A 13,128-nucleotide genomic window follows, 5' to 3' on the forward strand; every position below is an offset into this window, starting at 1 on the left:
AATATGGCTTCTTTGCCTTACTAAAAAATATAATATTACGTCAATCTGATGTTAAAAATAACAATGTAAATGAAATAATGACGTGAATTTACATTCTATTTCAAGCGAAATGTCAAAATTTCTATTGGAAATCTGAAACACAACTTTGGATGAGATAATAAATCAATTTTGACCTAATTTTACATTAGATTTGATGCACATAACTGGATCGTGTTTTGAGATGTAACTTTGCATTAAACTTGATGTAATGTCACGTGTTTTATTTCTTACACGTGTGAAGCTGAAACGTCAAAACCTCAGACACGAGGTCGTTCATGTTTGGCAGCGAAAAGTGTTTTTTCACTGAGGGGCTCAAAAATGAATGGAATCTTCAAAAGGCCAAGACGGCGTAAGGAAATTGCTGGTAAAACCGCGGTGTGCATCTTCACTGGCGCATGGGAAGCTTGCTATGCTCGCGTTTGTCATAATCGCTTGTTTGATTAAGAATATGTACGGTATAAAAATATTAAAAATATTGCGTTTTTAATTTCTTTTGGAAAACACATCATAAATAATACCTTGATTTCATCATTAGATTTTTTATCATAAGATCATGTCACTTTCTTTTGTGCTGACGTTATAGTCGATGTTATGAATTGAAAGAAGTTATATTCTTTAGTAAGAAAGACTCTATCTCACCCCTGGTGGAATTAAATCGGTTTTATCGGTTTTTTCGTAGTGTTTGTGGGCATACCCAAAAGCACAACAAAATTAAAAATTAAAAAATACAAAAATTTAAATTTAAGAAAATACATATATTGAAGAGAATTGCTCATATTAGAATACACTATACAGAATCATTCTATCACTAACAAACTTCTAATCCATTACATACATTACGTATTCAACAATGTTGATAGGCAGAAAAAATTACCACACATAAATTATGTTCAAATCAGTTTGCAAAACAGAATTAAATTTTGATTCAAACGCCCAATCAATATAAACAGAAATCAACAATCACATTCACCGTTTTTCTCGCCAACATCAAGTTTGGAGCGCAAACTTTGTCGATTATACAGAAAGCACTCACGCCACGCCAGCCAAACACAATGCTGGCAAATTTGTTGTTCCATCGTTGTTCTGCCAAACTGCCAAATTGGATGCTAACATTCGAGACTCGAGACACTGTTCCCCCTCTCTCGAAGTAAACTTAATCGAATCACGTCGCAATCGAATTTAGAAACTTTCTCCTTTCTTCACTCTCCTGCTGCCCTGTCCGGACCAGTGTTCCCAGCTGTAAAGTGTCTTGTGCCTTTTTTTTTTATTTTTGCCCATCGTTAGCTGCTTTTTATTCTTGTTTTTTCTGGCAGGAACAACTTTTTCTGCATTTTTCCAAGCCCAAAGGTCCCGGGTTCGCCCAACTTGCGCCATGATAGCCGTACAGTTTTAATCGAGTTGAGTGGAGTGCTGGAAACGCTGGTTTGGAAAATAGTGTTGCCAAGGTCGAGGGATAATTGGGCTCTCGGAAAAACTTAAATAGGAATTGTTTGGAAAGCTTGGAGAAAAATATTATTCAAAAGCGAAGTTCATAAAAAAGGGATTTTCACCGAGTAATAACATTACCACGGGGTAACAAAAACATTATTAAGATCCCGGGAAATGGGTCCCATTTTCCACGCAGAATGGCACTGGCAAACATTGTTCAAATATTTACTCGGCATATAATACAAGCGCGGGGGTGGTGGCGGTACAAGGCTACAAGGTAAACATTTACCCTGCTCAGCTGACTGGCTGGCTGGTTGGCTTGGCGGACAGGTTGTGGTCGTTGGCACAATTCTCCGAATACCTTTTTTTCCCAAAAAGTCTCACCTGTCCCCAGCAGTAGTACGTAGAGGCATCAGGCGGGGGATGGAATGTAACAATAAACCGAAAAGTTAGGGTGAGAGATTGTGATATTATAATTTTTAAATTAATTACTTTTTTGAATTTGATATCTATTTGATTTTCAACTTCTTAAAATTATAAATTCAAGAAAATTATGAAAAAAAAAGTTTGATTTAATTATTTTTTGAAGTTGATTTAATTATTTTTTGAAAAAAAACTAAAATTACTATTTTTATTTTACTAAACAACATAAGTCGAAAATTCACCCTTTACCCCAAAACTTGCTCACTTTTATTGTATGTATGTGTCCTGATTGCCCCGGTACCGGTTGTGTGCGTGGGACAACCGCTGTGAACAGGTGTGTTTTTCGATGAAAGGAAAAGCTCCAGCACGAGAGCAGTGAACAATTTCGGACGTCATAATTTCAACCTGAAAGTGATGCGAAAAGTTATCCGGCTCGTTTGTCGTCGGAACAAATGATGTGTTTTCGTAGAATTGCTAGAGCTGGAAATTTGATTCGCGGAAGGGATATTTTTGCGGCGAATTAAATGCGGATGTTTCGTTTGTTTTGAAATGAATGTTATTGTTAGAAGAATGTTTGGCTGAGGTTTCAGGAGAAATTTGGTCGCAATAATGATTTGTTATAGCGCCGAATTCTTCCATACAAGTTTGAAACAATTTTTGCTGAATTTCTTTGCTATTATCTATGAGTAATTTTCTGCCAACTTACACGAAATCGGAAAAAAGTTGACCTGACACCTTTTTGATTTGCGTGAAACTTTGTCCTTAGGGGTAAGTTTTGTACCTCATTACAAATCCGATCTTCAAATTTTGAAAGCTCGTTACGGAAGGACTATACGACCCCTTTCATTTCTGAACATTCGAAAAAAGAAGAGTTTCACAATAAATTGCAGTTTGAAACGATGATGACATAGAAATTTGGTGTCAAAGGAACTTTAATGTAAAATTGGACGATTTGATGGCGTACTAAAAATTAAAAAAAGGTATTTTTCATTGTTAAAAATAAAACACTAAAAAAGTTTTGAAAACTCTGCCATTTTCCGTTATTCAACTGTATTTTTTTTGGAACATGTCATTTTATGGACTATACATCTGGAGTTTTTTCTTTTTTTTTTTTTTTTGAAAAGGTTCATCAAAACTAAATGTTTCATTTAAAAATGTCCCGAAAGTAACGGCAATGCGTCCCAGCAAGAAGTCACCGGCGAAGATCTCTTCTCCCAGCCGGAGTTCTTTGCTCTCGCGGGGGAGATGATGACGCGGTTTCGGAGCTGCCGGAACAAGGCGGAACCATTCCTGGCCCTTGGGGAACTGATGATCAAACACATCTACAAAGGATAAATAACCTATGATCTAGATATAAGCTTTCTCTTCCTCTATCCCTTTTCCTTTGCAATTTCTGTAAGTTTTATTTTTTTAATTTTCTTACTCTTGCTAGTGTCTTAGTTAAAGAAATAATTGTTCCAAAACGGATTATGATGCAACACACAGCTGAAAGGAACTCCAAAACTCTGTTATGCACTTCAAAATAACTCATTATATCTTGATTATTCACCAATAAAACCGAATTGAATTGAATTGAATTGAATGAATATAGATTTTTTCAAAAAATCAAAATATTGCTAGCAAAATTTTTCAACTTCATTTACCGAAGTAAAATCAAATTTGCAATCAGAAAGTACTCTAATGAACTTTTGATAAAGTGCACCGTTTTTAAGTTATAGCCATTTTCAGGTTTTTTTTTTTTTTTGAAAATAGTCGCAGTTATTCATTTTTTTAAATTAGTGCCCTTGTTTGCCCACCTTTGAAAACAATATTTTTGAAAAGCTGTGAAAATTCTCTATATTTTGCTTTTTTCAACTTTGTTGATGCCATCTTTAGTTGCTGAGATATTTCCATGCAAAGATTTAAAAACAGGAAAATTTATGTTTTCTCAGTCTCACCCAACAACCCACCATTTTCTAATGTCGATATCTCAGCAACTAAAAGTCCGTTAGTTAATGTTAAATTATGAAACATTCGCAAAATTTGGTCTTCTCGAAAACAATATCTTCAGTGTTTTTTAAATCAATACTAACATTTCTAAAGAACCAAAAATTCAAAATTACGCCCTTTTGAATTGTTTGTCTTGATTAAATTAAAATTAAAGTATTGTTTTCGAAAAGATTTTAAAGTTTGCGACCAATTTCGATTTTATGAAAAAATCAGTATTGATTCAAAAATGTTTAACTCGGTCAATTTTTTTTTTTGAAATTACATCATAAAAAGGTAATACTCAACCTTCAAAAATTACAGCTTCCAAATTTACTTTATTTTTTTCTGTGTAGAGAATTGCTCTATCAGTATCGTATTTTTTACGATTTTGAGGGAAATTTCTTTTTGTCTTCCTCACCTTACTGAGGAAAGGCTATAAAATCACTCGAAAAATGAACTTTTTAATTGGACCTCGTAGACCCACCTTCACATATACATATCGACTCAGAATCATGTCCTGAGCAAATGCCTGTGTGGATGTGTGTAGGTGGGTGGACAAAAAAATTGTCACTCGATTATCTCCGGACTGGATTAACGGATTTTGACCGTATTAGTCTCATTCGATCCGTCTTGGGGTCCCATAGGTCTCTATTTAAAATCAGCAAGTTTAGTTAAGCACTTCAAAAGTTATGCTAAAAAAACGATTTTGACGTATGTCCAGAGGATTTGCAAGAAAATCTACCATGTTATACATTTTCAGAAAGGTATTTAAAAAGACCTTTCCAATGAGCTCAAAACATCGTGAATCTGACAACCCTATCAAAAGTTATTAGCACATAAGTGTTATTTATACACTTTTTGGAGGCAGGATCTCAGATATTTCAATGAAAATGATGTCCTGGTCCATCATGCGACCTATCGTTAGTTAGATAATCGAAAGACCTTCCAAATGATCCTAGAACATCGAGGATCTGACAAACCTATCAAAAGTTATTAGCACTTAAGTGTTATTTATACACTTTTTGGAGGCTGGATCTCAGATATTTCAATGCAAATGATGTCCGGATCTCTTATGCAACCCGTTGTTAGTTAGATAATTGAAATACATTTCAAATGAATTTAAAACATCAAAGATCTGGCAACCCTATCAAAAGTTATCAGCACTTAAGTGTTATTTATACACTTTTTGGAGGTTGGATCTCAGAGATTTCAATAAAAATGATTTCCGGGTCCATCATGCGACCCATCGTTAGTTAGATAATCGAAAGACCTTTCAAATGTGGCTAAAACATCGAAGATCTGATTACCAAATCAAAAGTTATCAGCACTTATGTGTTATTCATACAAATTTTGGAGGCCGTATTTCAGATATTGTGATAGAAATATTGTCTGAATCTTCCATGCGAACTATCGTTGAATAGTTTTTTATCAGATCTTGCCGATGAGCCAGAAATATTGAAGGTCAGCGAACCCTATCAAAAGAAATCAGTAATAAAATTGATTTGTTAAACATGTTAAGGGAATGTTACTATTTTTACTGAATGAATTGACTTTATGAATGTGAGGAAGGCACCAACCACCTAAAGGTGGATTAAGTAACGTTTTTATTAAATAAAACATGTTTATTAATGTTAGTAATATTTTTTCATTAATAAGGAATTTTTATCAAAATATTGAAAACAATGTGTTTTTGTTATAATTAAGGTATAATTTAAAAATGCGGTTAATTTAACATGGATTTCTTCGTAATGGTGCTATAGTCACATCGTCAAAGTAGTAAAAACCATAGATATTTATTTTAATGGCTGTGTTTTGGCACTGATGAGACAAAAACTAAGTGTTAAAAAAGCAAAATTGTTCAGAATATGTCACCAACAAGATGAAAATTGTTAGCTTCGATAAAAGTTTGATGGATTTTTGAGAGAAATTTGAAAGCAAAAATCAGGCAAAAAATTTCATTTATTCCAACCAGTACAAGTGAAAAATGACAACGAACTGGATTAATGTGAATTCAGAACATTTTTGATAGTACTCCTAACATTGATTTAAAGGGAGATATGTGGCAATTTGATTTTTGAGAATTTTTCGTTGCATGAAAACATTGTTCCTAAGGGAAAAAAAACTATCGAATTCAGGGTGAGGTGAGTTTCCGCCACATCGCCTTTTTTGGGACACACTACTCGTCAGGGATCGTTTTTCTGTCTTTGAAAAAGTTGTTTGTCATACAATTTTAACTTAAAAATCTTTTACTGGACAATGATCTAATACGCCACTTTTTGGTGGAACATTGAAAATGTTATACATTTTTGTGAACTTACCCATTCAATCTTCAACGATCATTAGCTACCCTTAAACCTTAAAAGATTTGGCTCAAAATTGGCACAGTTCCTTAGTTGAATTTTTCTTGTCACCCTAATAGTCAGTAATAAAACTTCAAACATATTTGCCAACCAAGTCCAAGTACATCATTACCAGGCTAATCCAACTAGATCCATTCTGTTGAAGTAACTCAGATTGAAATCAGGCAGGTTTGTTACCATACAGTCATTTTTTAAATTAATCAGCATTGTAATTACATAACAATGGTGAAAAGTTACTCAAATATTCCAGATTGTTTTGTGCATTCAGCTTACCTTCGATCAATTTCACGCCAATTCCAATGATAAAATCCTTATCGAAACTGGTTCTCAACTCGCGATGCTGCTATTAATACTCCTTATTTATTTTCCCACCGATTATTGTTTCGGAAATCCAATTTCCACTTTCTCACAAACGCTTGTTCACCATCAAAGCCAAACACACTTCACTGCCAGAAATTCCGCTCGCTTTATTACTACAAACACGACGATGATGGGGCACAAAACTTTTCCTCTCGCAAAACAATGCCGAAAACCACCCGTTTCCTCGACCTGCTGTCAGATTAATATTTTGTAATCGATAAGCTTTCCTTGCGACCGGCAACGTGCCTCCAATCAGCCACAAATTAACTCACACTGCTTCCTCTTCTTCTGCTTGTATTACTTTCCGTAGAAAGCAGAGGGGTGGGGGTGTTGTTTTCGTGACCACAAAAACGCTGGCAATCATTAAAATTAATTAGCCAACAGACACTTATCTTGTGCCGTCAATCAACGACGTCCGCCCTTCCTTAAAAGCCGTCACCAACAGTTGAACATCGATCAATTCCAAATTTGTTTGACTGGTTTTAATTTCTTCTTCGCACGCAAATGAGATGTTCCCTGTTTAAGGGTTTCTTAACCGACGACGGTTTTTCCAATTTCCCTGGAAAATTCAAACACGCCAATTTCTCCGTTTCCTTCCCGAAGGAAGTACACACAAACAACTGCACACAAACACACTTTCAGCAAAAAAAACTCGCGCGCGGCAGGAAATTTGGTTCAACCAGTTGAACTCTACGCGAGACTTGCTTTCAACGCCCCCGGAAGTTGCCCAGCGACTTCCGTTTGCACGAATTTTGCCTCCACTTCCGTTGAAAATCAAAATTTGCTCAAATTCAGCAAACTTTTCCCCAAAATCAGCCAACTTTTCACTCAACCAACAACTATTGCAAACAACTACCCGGAAACACAAAGAGAGCGCGCAGCTCTCCCTCAGAAGGGCCAACCGGGGCCTGCCCTTGGAACCTGTGTGGAGCAGCAAAGAAGTGTCCACCGGAAGTCTCGAGGACCGAAACACTACCGAAGGCCTTCACAGCTGAGCGCCAACTGATCGGGGGGGGCAAACTTGTCAGGAACGTGCCTTCACAAGTTCACAATCCTGGAGAGTCCTGGCAGAGTTCGGGGGTGAAGTGGGAGGGAAAAGGGGGTGGAATCGGTTACCGTCTGGAGCGTGCAACCGTTGTTGATGTTGTTGAAGATGGGTGGAAGTTGGTGAGCGGAAATGGTGGAAAATGGCGAGAGAGAGAAAAAAATTGGAGAGAGAAAAATGTCGTTGGCAGGATGCTGAGTGTAATCTAGTGCAAGGTTGCCAAAATTTTAATTTGAAGGCAACTAATGAATGTAGTTTTTGTTGGAAGAAATTTCAACAAGCTTTGGAAACATTCAAACTCTTTGTCCTTTTGTCTTTTTTGCTTATTTGCTTATTTGCTTATTTGCTTTTTTGCTTTTTTGCTTTTTTGCTTTTTTGCTTTTTTGCTTTTTTGCTTTTTTGCTTTTTTGCTTTTTTGCTTTTTTGCTTTTTTGCTTTTTTGCTTTTTTGCTTTTTTGCTTTTTGCTTTTTGCTTTTTGCTTTTTTGCTTTTGCTTTTTGCTTTTGCTTTTTTGCTTTTGCTTTTGCTTTTTTGCTTTTTTGCTTTTTTGCTTTTTTGCTTTTTTGCTTTTTTGCTTTTTTGCTTTTTTGCTTTTTTGCTTTTTTGCTTTTTTGCTTTTTTGCTTGCTAATTTGGCATCCCTTCGATAGTTGTAGGTCATGCTCCCCAAAACAACCCTACTTTCACTAGTTACTGATAACAACGGTCGGATTTTCTCAGGAAAACTCTCCTCTCACTCACGCTTCACTCTCAGAAGAGAAGCGGCGGAAACAGCTGTTGAATCACGGCCCCCCAAAGCAGGACAGCTTTGTTTTGCTGCTCTCTTGCCGACCAGCTGCTCCGTTGAACTTGAACACGAAATCCAACGAATCGCTGCCAGAACCAGACAGAGAGACCCATAAAACATATTCTCACTCTCCTTCGACCCTCCGGGAAAAACATCATGAATGAGTGGGTGGGGAAATGGAGCATGGAGGGAAAATGTGATGATTTATGCTCACACGGAGTCGACGACGAACTCGTGAAAACACTTGTGCGTTATCCTGATGAGACTGCCATTCAAATTCAAATGAGCGAATCAAACTCCGATGAAAAATTGCTCCCACGTCGTATCAGCGTCGCCAAATCTCGGGGAAATAAAGTTTTCTTGCAACAAGTGTGGAGAGAATATTGATAAAAATAAGTTCTTGGAAGCACGTTCCACCACCGTGTTGATTTGTTGAGGCAGCGAAAGTTTTCAATTTAAAACTTGATTTTTCGCACGTGACAAACAGCGGGCAATGAAGTGGAAAATCAATTCGTTATTGGTGGTTGGGAAGTTTTGATTCAATATATTTCAAACTGATTTGTGTAAGTTTTTTTTATGTAAAATCAAATTTGCAATCAAAATAGTTGTTTATGCAACAAGTTGCAAAAAGAGGATTTTTTCAGCACGAGTCGTACGAAATACGAAGACAAAGGTTTAAAAACAGGAAAATTGATGTTATCTAAGTCTCACCCAAACAACACACCATTTTCTAATGTCGATATCTTAGCAACTAATGGTCCGATTTTCAATGTTAAACTATGAAACATTCGTGAAATTTTCAAAAAAATTAAACCAAGACTAACATTTCAAAAGGGCCAAACATTAAATATTACGCCCTTATAAAATGTTAGTCTTGGTTTAAAGTTTTGAATTTTTTTTAAGAGATCGGAAAATTTCACGAATGTTTCATATTTTAACATTGAAAATCGGACCATAAGTTGCTGAGGTATAGACATTAGAAAATGGTGTGTTGTTTGGGTGGGACTTAGAAAACATCAATTTTCCTGTTTTTAAACCTTTGCATGGCAATATCTCAGCAGCTAAGGGTCGTATCAACAAAGTTCAAAAGTGCAAAATATAGAGAATTTTCTCAGCTTTTCAAAAATATTTTTTTAAAAAGTGGGCAAACATGTGCACTAATTTAAAAAAATGAAAAACTGCGACTATTTTCAAAAAAGTCACCTAAAAATGGATTTAAGTTGAAAACGGTGCACTTTATCAAAATTTCACTACAGTACTTTTTGATTGCAAATTTGAGTTTACATCGAAAAATGAAGTTAAAAAAAATTTGCGACTAATTTTTCGATTATTTGAAAAAATTAGTATTGATTCAAAAATTCATAACTCGCTCAAAGATTTTTTGCACAACCCGGAAATTTCTGAAAAGTTGGCATTTGATGTCCTCTAAAACATATAAAAAAATAAAAAAATAAAAATAGTGTTTTTTTTGCAAATCAAGTTTTAGTGATAAAAAAATAAATAAAAAAATCACCAAATTTTTTTTACCGTGTTTAATTTTTTTTCCAGTGTAGTCCGTATCCATACCTACAACATTGCCGAAGACACCAAATCGATCAAAAAATTCCTTCAAAAGATACAGATGTTTGAATTTTCATGCATCATTTTTGTATGGCCAGCTGCCAAATTTGTATGGAAAATTATATGGACAAACTAATGATGCAAAATGGCTTCTTTGGGCATACCAAAGGCACCAAAAAAGTTTCAGTCGGATTAAAAAATGCAAAAATTAAAATTTAAGAAAAAAGACTGATTTCGTAGAGAATTGCCCTACAGTGAAAAAAATGATACTCGGTAAAAAAATATGGTGATTTTTAATTTCACTTTTTGTCATTAAAGCTTGATTTGCAAACAAACACTATTTTGAATTTGTTTTATTTTCTGACATGTTTGAGTGTACATCAAATGTAAACTATTCAGAAATTTTCAGAACGGGCAAACAATCTTTAACTTAGTTATGAAATTTTGAAGCAATACTGATTTTTTTTTCAAAAAATCTTAACATTAGTCCAAAAAAATTTCCAACTCAACGGATTAGTTGTTAAAATAACAAAAAAAAATAACGAAGATTTGTTCGAAGAAAAACTCAAAATGTTATAAGTCTGTTATTACAATAACAATCCAATAACAAAAAATATCATGACGACGAATAACAAATCTTGTTATTAATAACATAAAATTTTATTGGCCTAGTTTTTTCAAATTTCAAAAATGTTATTCTCAAATTATTTACGTCTGCTCGGGTTGTAAATATTGATAGGACGACCTTAAGATACAGTCCAGACTAGATTATCCGAAGGCCTCGGAAAAATTTCAATTTGGATAATCGAATCAAGAAAAAAAATTTTTTTCGTTGTCAAATTTATGATTGTATGCTGCCCCTAAACTACGCTAATGTGAATTAAAATTTTTAAATCTATGATGGTGACCAAAATGGCGAATTTTCAACAAGAATCTCACACTTGGACCCTTTTGGACGTCCTGCGCCACTTGAAAAATACTGAAACGATGTTTTTCTGCAAACATTTGAGCGATTATCTCCATATAAACTTTTATCGCTCTATAGTGACCCCTAAAACTTAACTGAATTGGCAGATATTTATTTTTGTCTAAGGAATCAAAACAGAGGGTATCCCAAATGATGATTTTTTTTATTATCACCCGATTCATCATTGAAAAAGTTTATTCGAAAAGCAGAGAAAATTCTCTAAAATTTCTTTTTGGACATTGCTGTTCCGTCATTTGATTGCAATGAAAAGTCGATTTATGAAATTCTAGAGAATTTCTGTGGGGTGTTTTACCACTCTTTGGTTTTACTTTCATAATTATTAAACTAAAAAATCATTTCACGAAAAATCTCTTTTTTTTTTGCTATTTTGGATTGCAAATTTGATTTTCAATCTAGAACCCGAGCAGACGGAAATAACTTGGGAAGGTCAGTTTTTGATATTGTGAGAAGATCGAAATATGTTATTGGGATGATCGGATTAGTTGTTAAAATAACAAAAATCAATAACAAAGATTTGTTCGAAGAATAACTTAAACTGTTATTATGTTGTTATTGCAATAACAAACCAATAACACAGAAGGAATCATGAAGGAATAACTAGATTTGTTATTTTGTGTGGAAGGGTGGAGCAGCATAATAACAAAAAATGTTATTGAACTGGCATGTCTCCATAACAAAAAAAAAGTTATTGTTTTGGTTTATTTGTAATTTGCAAATAAACCTGCAGTTGCCATAACTCCTCTGTACTAGTCAGGGCTGCAGAGTCGGGTTCCTTCAAGCGACTTTGAATCCATACTTTGAAGACAACTCCGACTCTGGATGCAGGATATGACGTCAACGACGACTTCAGCTCTCCAAAAATACCCGACTTCACAGATTCCGACCCCAAGTAAAGTTGCTGAAAATTTGCTGAATCCGATGCAGTCTCCGAGGTCTCACTTCAGCTCGAACTTCAACGTCAGCTCCGACTTCCTGGCTCTGTGAAAATAATAACAGTTTTTGTTATTCACTCTTCAAAAATTCTCAATAAATAAATCAATTCCGTTAGGGAATATAACAAAATTAAAAAAATGAACTCTCAAAAGTTAATTTTATCGGATAAATTTAAGCTTGAAACCCCATGGTGAAATAAATGACCCCGATTAAATTGGTCAAAATTATTTCATAGTTCTAACCATTTTAAACAAAGTCCTTTAGGGGGTATATCAAATAATTTAAAAAGTCAACTTTCAAAATTTCAACTTTTTAGAATAATTTAAGCTTAAGAACCCCATTTCATGGCCAAAAAATTGACCCCGACGAAATTGGTCAAAATTATCCCATAGTTCTAGCCAATTTTAGCAAAGTCCCTTAGGGGGTATATCAAATAATTAAAAAAATCAACTTTCAAAATTTCAACTTTTCAGAATAATTTTAGCTTAAGGACCCCATTTCATGGCCAAAATAATGACCCTGTCGAAATTGGTCAAAATTATCCCATAGTTCTAGCCAATTTTAGCAAAGTCCCTTAGGGGGTATATCAAATAATTTAAAAAATCAGCTTTCAAAATTTCAACTTTTCAGAATAATTTTAGCTTAAGGACCCCATTTCATTCCCAAAATAATGACCCCGACGAAATTAGACAAAATTATCCCAAAGATCTAAACATATTTAACAAAAGAAAAAAATAATAACAGATTGTGTTATGGACACTTAGAAACTTTTCCATTTGTGCGATTTATGGTAATTTTTTTTTCTAAGTCAGTATACCGAACGAATAACACATTTTGTTATTAGGAGAGTTTTTGAATTGTATAACATTTCCTCTTATTAGCTTGTTATTAAACATTTTCAATATAATATCACTTCAATACCAAATTTTGTTATTTTATCAGAAACTGTTATTATTTTTTCTTCTTGATGTTGGACTTCAGGATAAAATGATAACACTTTTTGTTATTTTAACAGGATTTGTTATTGAATTATTATTAATTTTGTTATTACCGTCTGCCCGGGAAACGATTTTTTTTTTTATGAGGATTGCTCGAAATTTACCAAAAAGTAAATCATTGATTTTTTTTTTAATTATGTTTTGTATTATGATGATCAATTATTTTAATTTTCAGCTATAGAAGTGACATAAAAAATCATGAAATTTTTTGTCAGTGCATTTTTTAATGGTTCGAATTTC

The 13,128-nt window shown here is 34.3% G+C and overlaps 1 protein-coding gene across 3 annotated transcripts in view; it reads right to left on the reverse strand.

The window, feature by feature from the left end:
• The window catches only part of LOC6051146 (calcium/calmodulin-dependent 3',5'-cyclic nucleotide phosphodiesterase 1A), a 660,139-nt gene extending 652,571 nt beyond the window's left edge, over positions 1-7,568 (reverse strand). For all 3 annotated transcript variants that reach the window (XM_038257817.1, XM_038257820.1, XM_038257816.1), the window contains exon 1: positions 6,492-7,568. The gene's annotated coding sequence lies outside the window, so the exon portion shown is untranslated. The remainder of the gene's footprint in view (positions 1-6,491) is intronic.
• Positions 7,569-13,128: the final 5,560 nt, after the last annotated feature.

The sequence above is a fragment of the Culex quinquefasciatus genome, chromosome 2, assembly GCF_015732765.1.
Source record: "Culex quinquefasciatus strain JHB chromosome 2, VPISU_Cqui_1.0_pri_paternal, whole genome shotgun sequence".
NCBI lineage: Eukaryota > Metazoa > Arthropoda > Insecta > Diptera > Culicidae > Culex > Culex quinquefasciatus.